Genomic DNA, 15,382 nt, shown 5'->3' on the forward strand with positions numbered 1-15,382 from the left:
ATTGTGGTGTTATGTTGTTTTGTGTATGTTATTGTATGTTCTACTGTTCCCTAAAGATATGTCAACAAATCGTGATATGTTTCGCCCAAAATCAGCGCGTGCCTTGAAGGGTTCCTTGGCAAGCAGCCATTACCCACCCTCAGAGGGGGTGAACAGCGCCTCCAGCTGGCAGCTCTTTGAGACGCAGTCAGCCTGAAACCGAGGCTGGGGCGGGCTCTTAAAATATGATCTGCAGAGCTCACTTTGGGGCAGATTTACTATGGGTTTGCATTGTGGCAAAGTCACGCAAAGTCAAGCAAAGTCATGCAAAGTGGTGCAAACTCTTACATGGGAATTTAGTTTCCAGCACAAAAGGGATTTTGCACTGAAAAGGGTCCTTTTTACAGCAGAAATAGCTATTTACGCTACTTTGAGCCAGTTTTTGTCAAAGAGCCGATACGCGGGTGTAATTTGGCCAGATAAACGCAAGCACCCACAGTGTGTGACCCAAGTCCCATCGCAGACCCGGCTTTGCACCACCGAGTAGCGCCTCGTTAAAGTAAGTGCTAACTAGAAGAATTCTTGTAATTTCCCCAAACATTGCTTGTGTGCTGCATTCCACTGCGCACAATGTGCGGAATGTTTCAGAATGTGTCTAGGCGTAGGAGTTTGTACTGGAAGGGTGTGCTTCAAGGAGAAATCGTATGCTAGCCAGCATCCACCTCTGCACCACGGCAGACAGACTGTGTGATTCTAGGCAGCCCGTTTGTGCACTAGTGCACGGGTAGTGAGCAGCAGCAGGACTCTGCGCTGCTCTCTCCCCCTTGTGCAACGCAGCGCGGCAACCTTGGCTGCTGCGTTGCGATAACAACAACACATCTGGCGCTCTGTGTGATACGGTCCAGGATGCCAAAGCAGAGCCTTGGGTGAGTGCTTGTGGGTACAATAAAAGTGCTGTTTCCTTGTCTTTGAGAGATCTACCTCCCTTAAACGGTGAAGTGGTGTCTGTCTACTTGAGGCATCCATCCTGTTATTGGGGCTACAGCCTTTGACATCACTTCTGGGATGGGCATGAGGATTACATGTATCCTTTCACTCAGGTCAGATAGCGGCAGTGAGTAATAATGCTCAACCTTTCATCCTTCTGAGAGACAGTGAAGACCGCAGGGCAGCCTTTCATCCTCCTGTGTGACAGACAAAAGCAGTGCTGAGCCTCTCAACCTCCCAAAAGACAGAGAAGACCAACTTTCAGCTTTGCATCCTTCTAAGTGACAGCTCAGCACTCAGCATTTCATCCTCATAACAGACAGTAATTTTCACCCCAGCTAACCACGAGGGGCGCTCTGTGCTTTAGGTGCTGTTCCCACCTTAAGGTTTTGAAATTGCATATTTCCGGTTCTTCTGATTAGATTTTTGCCATTTTGGTGTTAAATAATTTATTACAATCTTATTTTCCTAACTTCGTGTGAGATTTTTCTTTTGTTGTGTTTTCACCTTGTTTGTGTGCTGCATAAATACTTTACACATTGCCTGATAGTTAAGCCTGACTGCCTTTGTGCCAAGCTACCAGAGGGTTATACACTTTTATAATTTAGTATCAGAGTTACTGTAGGTACATATTCTGGTCCACGTTCCTCTTTCCAATTCAGCGGGTCCTACTACCACATCAATAAGTGAATGCGCTCAATCGCCCAATCTTTCAAAATCAAAAAGTTGTCCTTCTATGTGTTTGAGTCCACACCCATGGTAAGTCCAAGGACCTCGAGTAATAGACAGTAATGGCGGCGCTCAATCGCTACCCCTATTCAGCGTGGAGACTCCTCTTCCATACACAGGTCCAGCGTACTCAGTATAAAAGTGTATATCCTAAAATTTGAAAGTGTCTAGAATGAGTATCGGGAAACTCCGAGCCGCAGACTCTGCGAAACATTATAGTTGCCCTGAAGAAGCCTGAAAGGGTGAAACGCGTTGGCTGTTTTGCTGCTATACATACAAAACTGAAATAAATAAAGACTAAGAACATTTCCGGCTCCAGAAATCATTTATTCTGTCATCGTCTGTGATGAATGAAAGAGATTAACTCTTTGGTCATTATAGCATTGCCTCTCCCTTCTTTCTGTATATCTGCCTACAGCCTGTGTCTGCCGCAGACAGCTCTCCAACGGCTGCACTCTAACTGACCAAGAAAGACACTCTGACTATCCAACGCCTACAGCCTGTGTCTGCAGCAGAGAGAGCTCCAACGGCTGCACTCCAACTGACCAAGAAAGACACTCTAACTATCCAACGCCTACAGCCTGTGTCTGCAGCAGAGAGCGCTCCCACGCCTGGACTCTAAGTTGCCAACGCCTACAGTCTATCTCTGCCACAGAGATCACTCCAACAGCTGTACTATAGCTAGCCAAGACCTGCACTCTAACGCCTAATGTCTGTCTCCGACACGGAGAGTGCTCCAACGGCTGCACTCTACCTTGCCAACGACTACAGTCTATCTCTGCCACAGAGAGCACAGCTGTACTCTAACTAGCCAAGACCTGCACTCTAACGCCTACAGTCTGTCTCTGCCTCATAGAGCGCTCTAGGGGCTGTACTCTAGCTAGCCAAGTCCTACAATCTAATGCCTACAGTCTGTCTCTGCCTCAGAGAGCGCTCCAGGGGCTGTACTCTAGCTAGCCAAGACCTGCACTCTAACGCCTACAGTCTGTCTCTGCCTCAGAGAGCACCAAAGGGGCTGTACTGTAGCTAGCCAAGACCTACACTCTAATGCCAACAGTCTGTCTCTGCCTCAGAGAGCACCTAAGGGGTTGTACTGTAGCTAGCCAAGACCTACACTCTAATGCCAACAGTCTTTCTCTGCCTCAGAGAGCGCTCCAACGGCTGTACTCTAGCTACGGCTGTTCTCTAGCTAGCTAAGACCTGCACTCTAATTCCTACAGTCTGTCTCTGCCTCAGAGAGCACCCAAGGGGCTGTACTGTAGCAAGCCAAGACCTGCACTCTAATGCCTACAGTCTGTCTCTACCTCAGAGAGCGCTCTAGGGGCTGTACTCTAGCTAGCCAAGACCTACACTCTAATGACTATAGTCTGTCTCTGCCTCAGAAAGCGCTCCAGTGGCTGTACTCTAGCTAGCCAAGACCAACACTCTAATGCCAACAGTCTGTCTCTGCCTCAGAGAGCGCTCTAGGGGCTGTACTCTAGCTACAGCTGTACTCTGGCTAGCCAAGACCTGCACTCTAACACCTACAGTCTGTCTCTACCTCAGAGAGCGCTCCAGGGGTTGTACTGTAGCTAGCCAAGACCTGCACTCTAATGCCTACAGTCTGTCTCTGCCTCAGAGAGCACCCAAGGGGCTGTACTGTAGCTAGCCAAGACCTACACTGTAATGCCAACAGTCTGTCTCTGCCTCAGAGAGCACCCAAGGGGTTGTACTGTAACTAGCCAAGACCTACACTCTAATGCCAACAGTCTGTCTCTGCCTCAGAGAGCGCTCCAACGGCTGTACTCTAGCTGCGGCTGTACTCTAGCTAGCCAAGACCTGCACTCTAACACCTACAGTCTGTCTCTACCTCAGAGAGCGCTCACAGGGCTGTACTGTAGCTAGCCAAGACCTGCACTCTAATTCCTACAGTCTGTCTCTGCCTCAGAGAGCACCCAAGGGGCTGTACTGTAGCAGCCCAAGACCTGCACTCTAATGCCTACAGTCTGTCTCTAGCTCGGAGAGCGCTCTAGGGGCTGTACTCTAGCTAGCCAAGACCTACACTCTAATGCCAACAGTCTGTCTCTGCCTCAGAGAGCGCTCCAGTGGCTGTACTCTAGCTAGCCAAGACCTACACTCTAATGCCAACAGTCTGTCTCTGCCTCAGAGAGCGCTCCAACTGCTGTACTCTAGCTACAGCTGTACTCTAGCTAGCCAAGACCTGCACTCTAACACCTACAGTCTGTCTCTACCTCAGAGAGCGCTCCAGGGGCTGTACTGTAGCTATCCAAGACCTGCACTCTAATGCCAACAGTCTGTCTCTGCCTCAGAGAGAACTCTAGGGGCTGTACTCTAGCTAGCCAAGACCTACACTCTAATGCCTGCAGTCTGTCTCTGCCTCAGAGAGCGCTCCAGTGGCTGTACTCTAGCTAGCCAAGACCTACACTGTAATGCCTACAGTCTGTCTCTGCCTTAGAGAGCACCCAAAGGGTTGTACTGTAGCTAGCCAAGACCTACACTCTAATGCCAACAGTCTGTCTCTGCCTCAGAGAGCGCTCCAACAGCTGTACTCTAGCTACGGCTGTACTCTAGCTAGCCAAGAGCTGCACTCTAACACCTACAGTCTGTCTCTACCTCAGAGAGTGCTCCCGGTCTGTACTGTAGCTAGCCAAGACCTGCACTCTAATGCCTACAGTCTGCCTCAGAGAGCACACAAGGGGCTGTACTGTAGCAGGCCAAGACCTGCACTCTAATGCCTACAGTCTGTCTCTACCTCAGAGAGCGCTCCAACGGCTGTACTCTAGCAACCGCTGTACTCTAGCTAGCCAAGACCTGCACTCTAACACCTACAGTCTGTCTTTACCTCAGAGAGCGCTCCAGGGGCTGTAATGTAGCTAGCCAAGACCTACACTCTAATGCCAACAGTCTGTCTCTGCCTCAGAGAGCGCTCTAGGGGCTGTACTCTAGATAGCCAAGACCTATACTCTAATGCCTACAGTCTGTCTCTGCCTCAGAGAGCGCTCCAGGGGCTGTACTGTAGCTAGCCATGACCTACACTCTAATGCCTACAGACTGTCTCTACATCAGAGAGCGCTCCAACGGCTGTACTCTAGCTACGGTTGTACTCTAGCTAGCAAAGACCTGCACTCTAACATCTACAGTCTGTCTCTGCCTCAGAGAGCATCCAAGGCGCTATACTGTAGCTAGCCAAGACCTACATTCTAATGCCAACAGTCTGTCTCTGCCTTAGAGAGCACCCAAGGGGCTGTACTGTAGCTAGCCAAGATCTACACTCTAATGCCAACAGTCTGTCTCTGCCTCAGAGAGCGCTCCAACAGATGTACTCTAGCTAGCCAAGACCTGCACTCTAATACCTACAGTCTGTCTTTACCTCAGAGAGCGCTCCAGGGGCTGTACTCTAGCTAGCCAAGACCTGCACTCTAACACCTACAGTCTGTCTCTACCTTAGAGAGCGCACCAGGGGCTGTACTGTAGCTAGCCAAGACCTACACTCTAATGCCAACAGTCTGTCTCTGCCTCAGAGAGCGCTCCAGGGGCTGTACTGTAGCTAGCCAAGACCTACACTCTAATGCCAACAGTCTGTCTCTGCCTCAGAGAGAGCTCCAACGGCTGCACTCTAGCAACCGCTGTACTCTACCTAGCCAAGACCTGCACTCTAACACCTACAGTCTGTCTCTACCTTAGAGAGCGCACCAGGGGCTGTACTGTAGCTAGCCAAGACCTACACTCTAATGCCAACAGTCTGTCTCTGCCTCAGAGAGCGCTCCAGGGGCTGTACTGTAGCTAGCCAAGACCTACACTCTAATGCCAACAGTCTGTCTCTGCCTCAGAGAGCGCTCCAACGGCTGTACTCTAGCAACAGCTGTACTCTAGCTAGCCAAGACCTGCAATCTAATACCAACAGTCTGTCTCTACCTCAGAGAGCGCTCCAGGGGCTGTTCTGTAGCTAGCCAAGACCTACACTCTAATGCCTACAGTCTGTCTCTGCAAGGAGCAACAGAACTCCTGTTTTTTTATTTACAAGTGAAAAGACACAATTTGGGCCGAATCAAATGCTTCAATCAAGGTATTCAACATGTGGGCGGGCGCCTTTTCTTCTGTTGATCATATAAGGTCTGGCTGCCAGGGGGCTGTCAAACCAGAACTAAACAAGAGCAGCACACGATTGTAAGTCTCGTTTCACTCACTTGTGGCACAGTGTGATCTTCTGCTAAACACTTTCTCTCCTCGTTTCAGTCACTTGTGGCACAGTGTGATCTTCTGCTAAACACTTTCTCTCCTCGTTTCACTCACTTGAGGCACAGTGTGATCTTGTGCTAAACACTTTCTCTCCTCGTTTCACTCACTTGTGGCACAGTGTGATCTTGTGCTAAACACTTTCTCTCCTCGTTTCAGTCACTTGTGGCACAGTGTGATCTTGTGCTAAACACTTTCTCTCCTCGGTTCACTCACTTGTGGCACAGTGTGATCTTGTGCTAAACACTTTCTCTCCTCGTTTCACTCACTTGAGGCACAGTGTGATCTTGTGCTAAACTCTTCCTCTCCTCGTGTCCCTCCTCAATATGCTGCTGTAAACCCATGGTGTCGACACAGGGGGTGTTCATATCATGGACTCAAGGCACCACCCGAAGCCTGTGCCACTGCAGGGGTCCGTCAAACTCCTCGGTGGCCCTCGGCCTGGCCATGTTTCAAAAGACTGAAAAGTTTGCGTTTTGTGCCACTAAAATATATTCATGCAATTAATGTGTTTTGCTTCAGAGCTTATGAATTTAATTGATCATTTATAATTAGGAGAGATGTATTGTGCCTTTCAAAATAGGATTCATTTCAAATAAAGCCGGCTGCTCCTCTTCCTGCCTGGCGCTGGCTGCCTGGCAACAGATTAAAGGAGCTGGCTGGGCTTGGAGGCCTGCTCCGACTGAGGGAGGAGAGAAAACCTGGAAGATACGCCAGGAGCCGGAGTATCCAAAAATAACACACTCATCCAACAGGGAGCCCTGCTCGCTCCAAGAATAGTGCATCCATCCGCCAGTACTCTCTGGATGTTCTATAAATCACACACTCATCCGCCAGCACTGACTGGATGGTCTATAAATCACACACTCATCCACCAGCGCTGCCTGGATGGTCTATATATCACACACTCATCCGCCAGCACTGACTGGATGGTCTATATATCACACACTCATCCGCCAGCACTGCCTGGATGGTCTATATATCACACACTCATCCGCCAGCACTGTCTGGATGGTCTATATATCACACACTCATCCATCCACCAGTACTGTCCGGATGTTCTATAAATCACACACCCATCCGCCAGCACTGCCTGGATGGTCTATATATCACACACTCATCCGCCAGCACTGTCTGGATGGTCTATATATCACACACTCATCCACCATCAGTGCCTGGATGGTCTATATATCACACACTCATCCATCCGCCAGTACTGTCTGTATGTTCTATAAATCACACACTCATCCACCAGCGCTGCCTGAATGGTCTATAAATCACACACTCATCCACCAGCACTGCCTGGATGGTTTGTATATCACACACTCATCCGCCAGCACTGTCTGGATGGTCTATATATCACACACTCATCCGCCAGCACTGTCTGGATGGTCTGAATATCACACACTCATCCATCTGCCAGTACTGCCTGGATGTTCTATAAATCACACACTCATCCGCCAGCACCGACTGGATGGTTTATATATCACACACTCATCCACCAGCACTGCCTGAATGGTCTATAAATCACACACTCATCCGCCAGCACTGTCTGGATGGTCTATATATCACACACTCATCTGCCAGCACTGACTGGATGGTCTATATGTCACACACTCATCTGCCAGCACTGACTGGATGGTCTATATATCACACACTCATCTGCCAGCACTGACTGGATGGTCTATATGTCACACACTCATCTGCCAGCACTGACTGGATGGTCTATATATCACACACTTATCCACCAGCACTGCCTGGATGGTCTATATATCACACACTCATCCGCCAGCACTGCCTGGATGGTCTATATATCACACACTCATCCGCCTGCACTGTCTGGATGGTCTATATATCACACACTCATCCATCCACCAGTACTGTCCGGATGTTCTATAAATCACACACCCATCCGCCAGCACTGACTGGATGGTCTATATATCACACACTCATCCACCATCAGTGCCTGGATGGTCTATATATCACACACTCATCCATCCGCCAGTACTGTCTGTATGTTCTATAAATCACACACTCATCCACCAGCGCTGCCTGAATGGTCTATAAATCACACACTCATCCACCAGCACTGCCTGGATGGTTTGTATATCACACACTCATCCGCCAGCACTGTCTGGATGGTCTATATATCACACACTCATCCGCCAGCACTGTCTGGATGGTCTGAATATCACACACTCATCCATCTGCCAGTACTGCCTGGATGTTCTATAAATCACACACTCATCCGCCAGCACCGACTGGATGGTTTATATATCACACACTCATCCACCAGCACTGCCTGAATGGTCTATAAATCACACACTCATCCACCAGCACTGCCTGGATGGTCTATATATCACACACTCATCCGCCAGCACTGTCTGGATGGTCTATATATCACATACTCATCCATCCGCGAGTACTGTCTGGATGTTCTATAAATCACACACTCAGTCGTCCGCACTGCCTGGATGTTCCATATATCACACACTCATCCACCATCAGTGCCTGGATGTTCTATAAATCACCCACTCATCCGTCCGCACTGCCTGGGTGTTCTTTATATCACATACATCCACCAGCACTACCTGGGTGATCTAAATGTCACACACTCATCCACCAGCATTGCCTGGATGGTCCTTATACCACACACTCATCCACCAGCGTTGCATGGATAGTCTATATATCACATACATCCACCAGCACTGCCTGGGTGATCTATACGTCACACACTCATCCACCAGCACTGCCTGGATGGTCTATATATCACATACATCCACCAGCACTGCCTGGGTGTTCTATATGTCACATACATCCACCAGCACTGCCTGGGTGTTCTATATGTCACACATTCATCCACCAACAGTGCCTGGATGTTCCATATGTCACACACTCATCCATCAACAGTGCCTGGATGTTCCATATATCACACACTCATCCACCAACAGTGCCTGGATGTTCCATATATCACACACTCATCCACCAACAGTGCCTGGATGGTCTATATACCACACACTCATCCACCAGCATTGTATGGATGGTCTATATATCACATACATCAACCAGCACTGCCTGGGTGTTGTATATGTCACACACTCATCCACCAACAGTGCCTGGATGTTCCATATGTCACACACTCATCCACCAACAGTGCCTGGATGTTCCACATGTCACACACTCATCCACCATCAGTGCCTGGATGTTATATAAATCACATACTCATCCACCAACAGTGCCTGGATGTTCCATATATCACACACTCATCCACCAACAGTGCCTGGATGTTCCATATGTCACACACTCATCTGTCCGCACTGCCTGGACTTTCTACACATCAGACACGCATCCGCCAGTGCTGCCTAGATGGTCTATATATCACATACATCCACCAGCACTGCCAGGGTGTTCTATATGTCACATACTCATCCACCAACAGTGCCTGGATGTTCCATATGTCACACACTCATCCACCATCAGTGCCTGGATGTTCTATAAATCACAAACTCATCCGTCCACACTGCCTGGATGTTATATATATCACATATATCCACCAGCACTGCCTGGGTGATCTACATGTCACACACTCACCCACCAGCACTGCCTGGATGTTCTATAAATAATACACTCATCCATTAACAGTGCCAAGATGGTCTATAAATCACACACTCATCCACCAGCACTGCCTAGATGTTCTATAAATAATACACTCATCCATTAACAGTGCCTGGATGGTCTATAAATCACACACTCATCCACCAACACTGCCTGGATGTTCTATAAATAATACACTCACCCATTAACAGTGCCTGGATGGCCTATAAATCACACACTCATCCGCCAACGCTGCCCAGATGTTCTATAAATAATACACTCATCCATTAACAGTGCCCAGATGGTCTATAAATCACACACTCATCCACCAGCACTGCCTGGATGTTCTATAAATAATACACTCATCCATTAACAGTACCCAGATGGTCTATAAATCACACACTCATCCACCAGCACTGCCTGTATGGTCTATAAACAATACACTCACCCATTAACAGTGCCCGGATATTCTATAAATCACACACTCATCCACCAGCACTGCCCGGATATTCTATAAATCACAAATTAATCCACCAACACTGCTTGTCCTGTTCTATAAATAATACATTCATCCACCAATTGTGACCGTACTCCTAGCAGCCCAAAGGAAACTTGCCACAGATAAGTAGAAGAGTGGAACGTCTAGGGTACAGGGTATCATAGCTCACTGAAGCTGTCTGAAAGTGATTTCCCGAGAAAAACAAATTCCGAAGCACTGATGTCGGAATTAGCGACCAGACCCATTGCATCCTGTCACAAGGCTGCACACGTCCAATCCCAAACATGATTTAAGGGGACTGACGTCAATACTCGTGCACCAAAAGTAAAAAGCGAAAATGTCCTGGTGTTTTGGTTCATGTCATGCGCTAATAGCGGCATAGGTGAGGTATCGTGTCTGCCAATCAAGTTCATCAGAGGTGGGGGGACACTAAGAGGCAGGGGTTGGAAAGGAAAGAGAGGACAAGAGGCAGGGAAGGAGAGTACAGAGATAGCCAAGGAGTACGACAGAAAGGAGAGAGAGCGAATGAGGTGGGAGAAAGAGAGAGCAGAGAAGTGATTAGGCTAGATAGAAGTGCTGCTAGTAACTATAGCAGAGCAGCTGTTTACTAAATAGAAGTGCAAGCACTCATTAGAAAATGCAACTCCTGCAGACAAGTGCAGGCACTTTCTCATTAGAAAATGTAACTCCTGCAGACAAGTGCAGGCACTTTCTCATTAGAAAATGTAACTCCTGCAGAGAAGTGCAGGCACTCTCTCATTAGAAAATGTAACTCCTGCAGAGAAGTGCAGGCACTCTCTCATTAGAAAATGTAACTCCTGCAGAGAAGTGCAGGCACTCATTAGAAAATGCAACTCCTGCAGACAAGTGCAGGCACTCTCTCATTAGAAAATGTAACTCCTGCAGAGAAGCGCAGGCACTCATTAGAAAATTTAACTCTTGCAGAGAAGTGCAGGCACTCATTAGAAAATGTAACTCCTGCAGAGAAGTGCAGGCACTCTCTCATTAGAAAATGTAACTCCTGCTGCTGAGAAGTGCAGGTATTCTCTCATTAAACAATGTAACCCTGCTGAAAAGCGCAAGCATTCTCCCATTAGAAAATGTAATCGCTGCTGAGGAGAGCAGGTATTCTGTCATTAAAAAGAGAGAGAGAGGTGGAGGAGATGTGAACATAGACACAGGGGAAGAGGTGAGACAGGTGAGAAGAGGGTGTGTGAGAGAGTGAATGACACACGTGTGCCCAGCTCCCTTACTTCTCCACTGCGGACCCCTTCTTCCTACTGCAACCCCATCTCATACCCTCCCTTCCACGTACATTATTCCACCACATTCCCCCACCTCACCCACCTTACCCCCTCCTTGTTGACCACCCTCTCATTCAGCGCCCTGTTGCTCTGTAGGTAGGTTGGCGATACAATAATGGCACAATACACACAGAGCAGTGAACAAAAGAATAGAAGAATTATATAGCGCTGCAGTGATCTTGATGGATATCCCGGCACTAGGACGAGGGCGGTCACAAAGCAGGCCAAGCACAGGCAACAACAAGGCGCTGCGGAATTAAACAGTGAAGCCCGATTCACAAGGGTAAACGTACACTTTTGTGTAAGTTTAATACTTTTCATTATTCACAAAGGTAAACTTAGGCCAAAAGTCTAAATTTACTTTTTGTCCGTAGTCACAAAGGTACACTTTCTTTATTACTTTTCGTTATTCACAAAGGTAAACGTACACTTTTGTATAACTTTACAACTATAGGTAAGCCTAGACCAAAAGTCTAACTTGACTACTTTTCGATATGCAGAAAGATAAACTTAGACCAACAGTCTGTGAGAGAGGCGGGTGGGCACAAAGACAAGCAGGCACTGTGGCCAGTCCTGGGGTCTTGTCTTCTCTACCTCTCTCTTCTTGGCTCACTGTGGCCAGACCTGGGGTCTTGTCTTCTCTGCCTCTCTCTCTCTTCTTGGCTCACTGTGACCAGTCCTGGGGTCTTGTCTTCTCTACCTCTCTCTTCTTGGCTCACTGTGACTAGTCCTGGGGTCTTGTCTTCTCTGCTTCTCTCTTTTTGGCTCACTGTGGCCAGTCCTGAGGTCTTGTTATCTCTGCTTCTCTCTTCTGGACTCACTGTGGCCAGTCCTGAGGTCTTGTTATCTCTCTCTCTCTCTCCTGGACTCCTTGTGGCCAGTCCCAAGGTCTTGTTTCATCTGCCTTCCTGTTCTGGACCCATTGTGGCCAGTCCTCCGGTCTTGTTATCTCTGCTTCTCTCTTCTGGACTCACTGTGACCAGTCCTGGGGTCTTGTCTTCTCTGCTTCTCTCTTCTTGGCTCACTGTGGACAGTCCTCCGGTCTTGTTATCTCTGCTTCTCTCTTCTGGACTCACTGTGACCAGTCCTGGGGTCTTGTCTTCTCTGCCTCTTTCTCTCTTCTTGGCTCACTGTGGACAGTCCTGAGGTCTTGTGTTCTCTGCCTCTCTCTTCTGCACTCACTGTGGACAGTCCTCCGGTCTTGTTTTCTCTGCCTCTCTCTCTTCTGGACTCACTGTGGCCAGTCTTGGGGTCTTGTTTTCTCTCTCTCTCTTCTGGACTCCTTGTGGCCAGTCCTGAGGTCTTGTTATCTCTGCCTCACTCTTCTGCACTCACTGTGGACAGTCCTCCGGTCTTGTTTTCTCTGCCTCTCTCTCTTCTGGACTCACTGTGACCAGTCTTGGGGTCTTGTTTTCTCTGCCTCTCTCTCTTCTTGACTCACTGTGGCCAGTCCTGAGGTCTTGTTATCTCTGCTTCTCTCTTCTTGGCTCAATGTGACCAGTCCTGAGGTCTTGTTATCTCTGCTTCTCTCTTCTGGACTCACTGTGGCCAGTCCTGGGGTCTTGTTATCTCTGCTTCTCTCTTCTGGACTCACTGTGGCCAGTCCTGAGGTCTTGTTATCTCTGCTTCTCTCTTCTTGGCTCAATGTGACCAGTCCTGAGGTCTTGTTATCTCTGCTTCTCTCTTCTGGACTCACTGTGGCCCGTCCTGAGGTCTTGTTATCTCTGCTTCTCTCTTCTGGACTCACTGTGACCAGTCCTGGGGTCTTGTTATCTCTGCTTCTCTCTTCTGGACTCACTGTGGCCAGTCCTGATGTCTTGTTATCTCTGCTTCTCTCTTCTTGACACACTGTGGCCAGTCCTGAGGTCTTGTTATCTCTGCTTCTCTCTTCTGGACTCACTGTGGCCAGTCCTGAGGTCTTGTTATCTCTGCTTCTCTCTTCTTGACTCACTGTGGCCAGTCCTGAGGTCTTGTTATCTCTGCTTCTCTCTTCTGGACTCACTGTGGCCAGTCCTGAGGTCTTGTTATCTCTGCTTCTCTCTTCTGGACTCACTGTGGCCAGTCCTGGGGTCTTGTTATCTCTGCTTCTCTCTTCTTGACTTACTGTGGCCAGTCCTGAGGTCTTGTTATCTCTGCTTCTCTCTTCTTGGCTCACTGTGGGCAGTCCTGGGGTCTTGTTATCTCTGCTTCTCTCTTCTTGACTTACTGTGGCCAGTCCTGAGGTCTTGTTATCTCTGCTTCTCTCTTCTGGACTCACTGTGGCCAGTCCTGAGGTCTTGTTATCTCTGCTTCTCTCTTCTTGGCTCACTGTGGCCAGTCCTGAGGTCTTGTTATCTCTGCTTCTCTCTTCTTGGCTCACTGTGGCCAGTCCTGGGGTCTTGTCTTCTCTGCCTCTCTCTCTCTTCTTGGCTCACAGTGGACAGTCCTGAGGTCCTGTTTTCTCTGCCTCTCTCTCTTCTGGACTCACTGTGGCCAGTCATGAGGTCTTGTTTCATCTGCCTTCCTGTTCTGGACTCATTGTGGCCAGTCCTGAGGTCTTGTTTTCTCTGCCTCTCTCTCTTCTGGAATAACTGTGGACAGTTCTGAGGTCTTGTTTTTTCTGCCTCTCTCTCTCCTGGACTCCTTGTGACCAGTCCCGAGGTCTTGTTTCATCTGCCTTCCACTTCTGGACTCACTGTGGCCAGTCATGAGGTCCTATTCTCTCTGCCTCTCTCTCTTCTGGACTCACTGTGGCCAGTCATGAGGTCTTGTTTTCTCTGTCTCTCTCTCTTCTGGACTCACTGTGGCCAGTCTTGGGGTCTTGTTTTCTCTCTCTCTCTCTTCTGGACTCCTTGTGGCCAGTCCTGAGGTCTTGTTATCTCTGCCTCTCTCTTCTGCACTCACTGTGGACAGTCCTGAGGTCTTGTCTTCTCTGCCTCTCTCTCTCTTCTTGGCTCACTGTGGACAGTCCTGAGGTCCTGTTTTCTCTGCCTCTCTCTCTTCTGGACTCACTGTGGACAGTCCTGAGGTCTTGTTTCATCTGCCTTCCTCTTCTGGACTCACTGTGGCCAGTCATGAGGTCCTGTTTTCTCTGCCTCTCTCTTCTGGACTCACTGTGGCCAGTCCTGAGGTCCTGTTTTCTCTGCCTCTCTCTCTTCTGGACTCATTGTGGCCAGTCCTGAGGTCTTGTGTTCTCTGCCTCCCTCTTCTGCACTCACTGTGGACAGTCCTGAGGTCTTGTTTTCTCTGCCTCTCTCTCTTCTGGACTCACTGTGGCCAGTCTTGGGGTCTTGTTTTCTCTCTCTCTCTCTTCTGGACTCCTTGTGGCCAGTCCTGAGGTCTTGTTATCTCTGCTTCTCTCTTCTTGGCTCACTGTGGCCAGTCCTGAGGTCTTGTTATCTCTGCTTCTCTCTTCGTGGCTCACTGTGGCCAGTCCTGAGGTCTTGTTATCTCTGCCTCTCTCTTCTGGACTCACTGTGGCCAGTCCTGAGGTCTTGTTTTCTCTCTCTCTCTCTTCTGGACTCCTTGTGGCCAGTCCTGAGGTCTTGTTATCTCTGCCTCTCTCTTCTGCACTCACTGTGGACAGTCCTCCGGTCTTGTTTTCTCTGCCTCTCTCTCTTCTGGACTCACTGTGGCCAGTCTTGGGGTCTTGTTTTCTCTCTCTCTCTCTTCTGGTCTCCTTGTGGCCAGTCCTGGGGTCTTGTTATCTCTGCTTCTCTCTTCTTGGCTCACTGTGGACAGTCCTCCGGTCTTGTTTTCTCTGCCTCTCTCTCTTCTGCACTCACTGTGGACAGTCCTGAGGTCCTGTTTTCTCTGCCTCTCTCTTCTGCACTCACTGTGACCAGTCCTGAGGTCTTGTTATCTCTGTTTCTCTCTTCTTGGCTCACTGTGGACAGTCCTCCGGTCTTGTTTTCTCTGCCTCTCTCTCTTCTGGACTCACTGTGGCCAGTCATGAGGTCTTGTTTTCTCTGCCTCTCTCTCTTCTGCACTCACTGTGGACAGTCTTGGGGTCCTCTTTTCTTTGCCTCTCTCTTCTGTGGACACAATACCAGGGCACCTTCTCTACAGTGTGCTT

The 15,382-nt window shown here is 48.9% G+C and overlaps 1 protein-coding gene across 8 annotated transcripts in view; it reads right to left on the bottom strand.

The window, feature by feature from the left end:
• The window catches only part of RIMBP2 (RIMS binding protein 2), a 1,529,140-nt gene that overhangs the window by 1,028,101 nt on the left and 485,657 nt on the right, over positions 1–15,382 (bottom strand). The gene's annotated exons all lie outside the window — the stretch shown is intronic.

The sequence above is a fragment of the Triturus cristatus genome, chromosome 11 (genome assembly GCF_964204655.1).
Source record: "Triturus cristatus chromosome 11, aTriCri1.1, whole genome shotgun sequence".
NCBI lineage: Eukaryota > Metazoa > Chordata > Amphibia > Caudata > Salamandridae > Triturus > Triturus cristatus.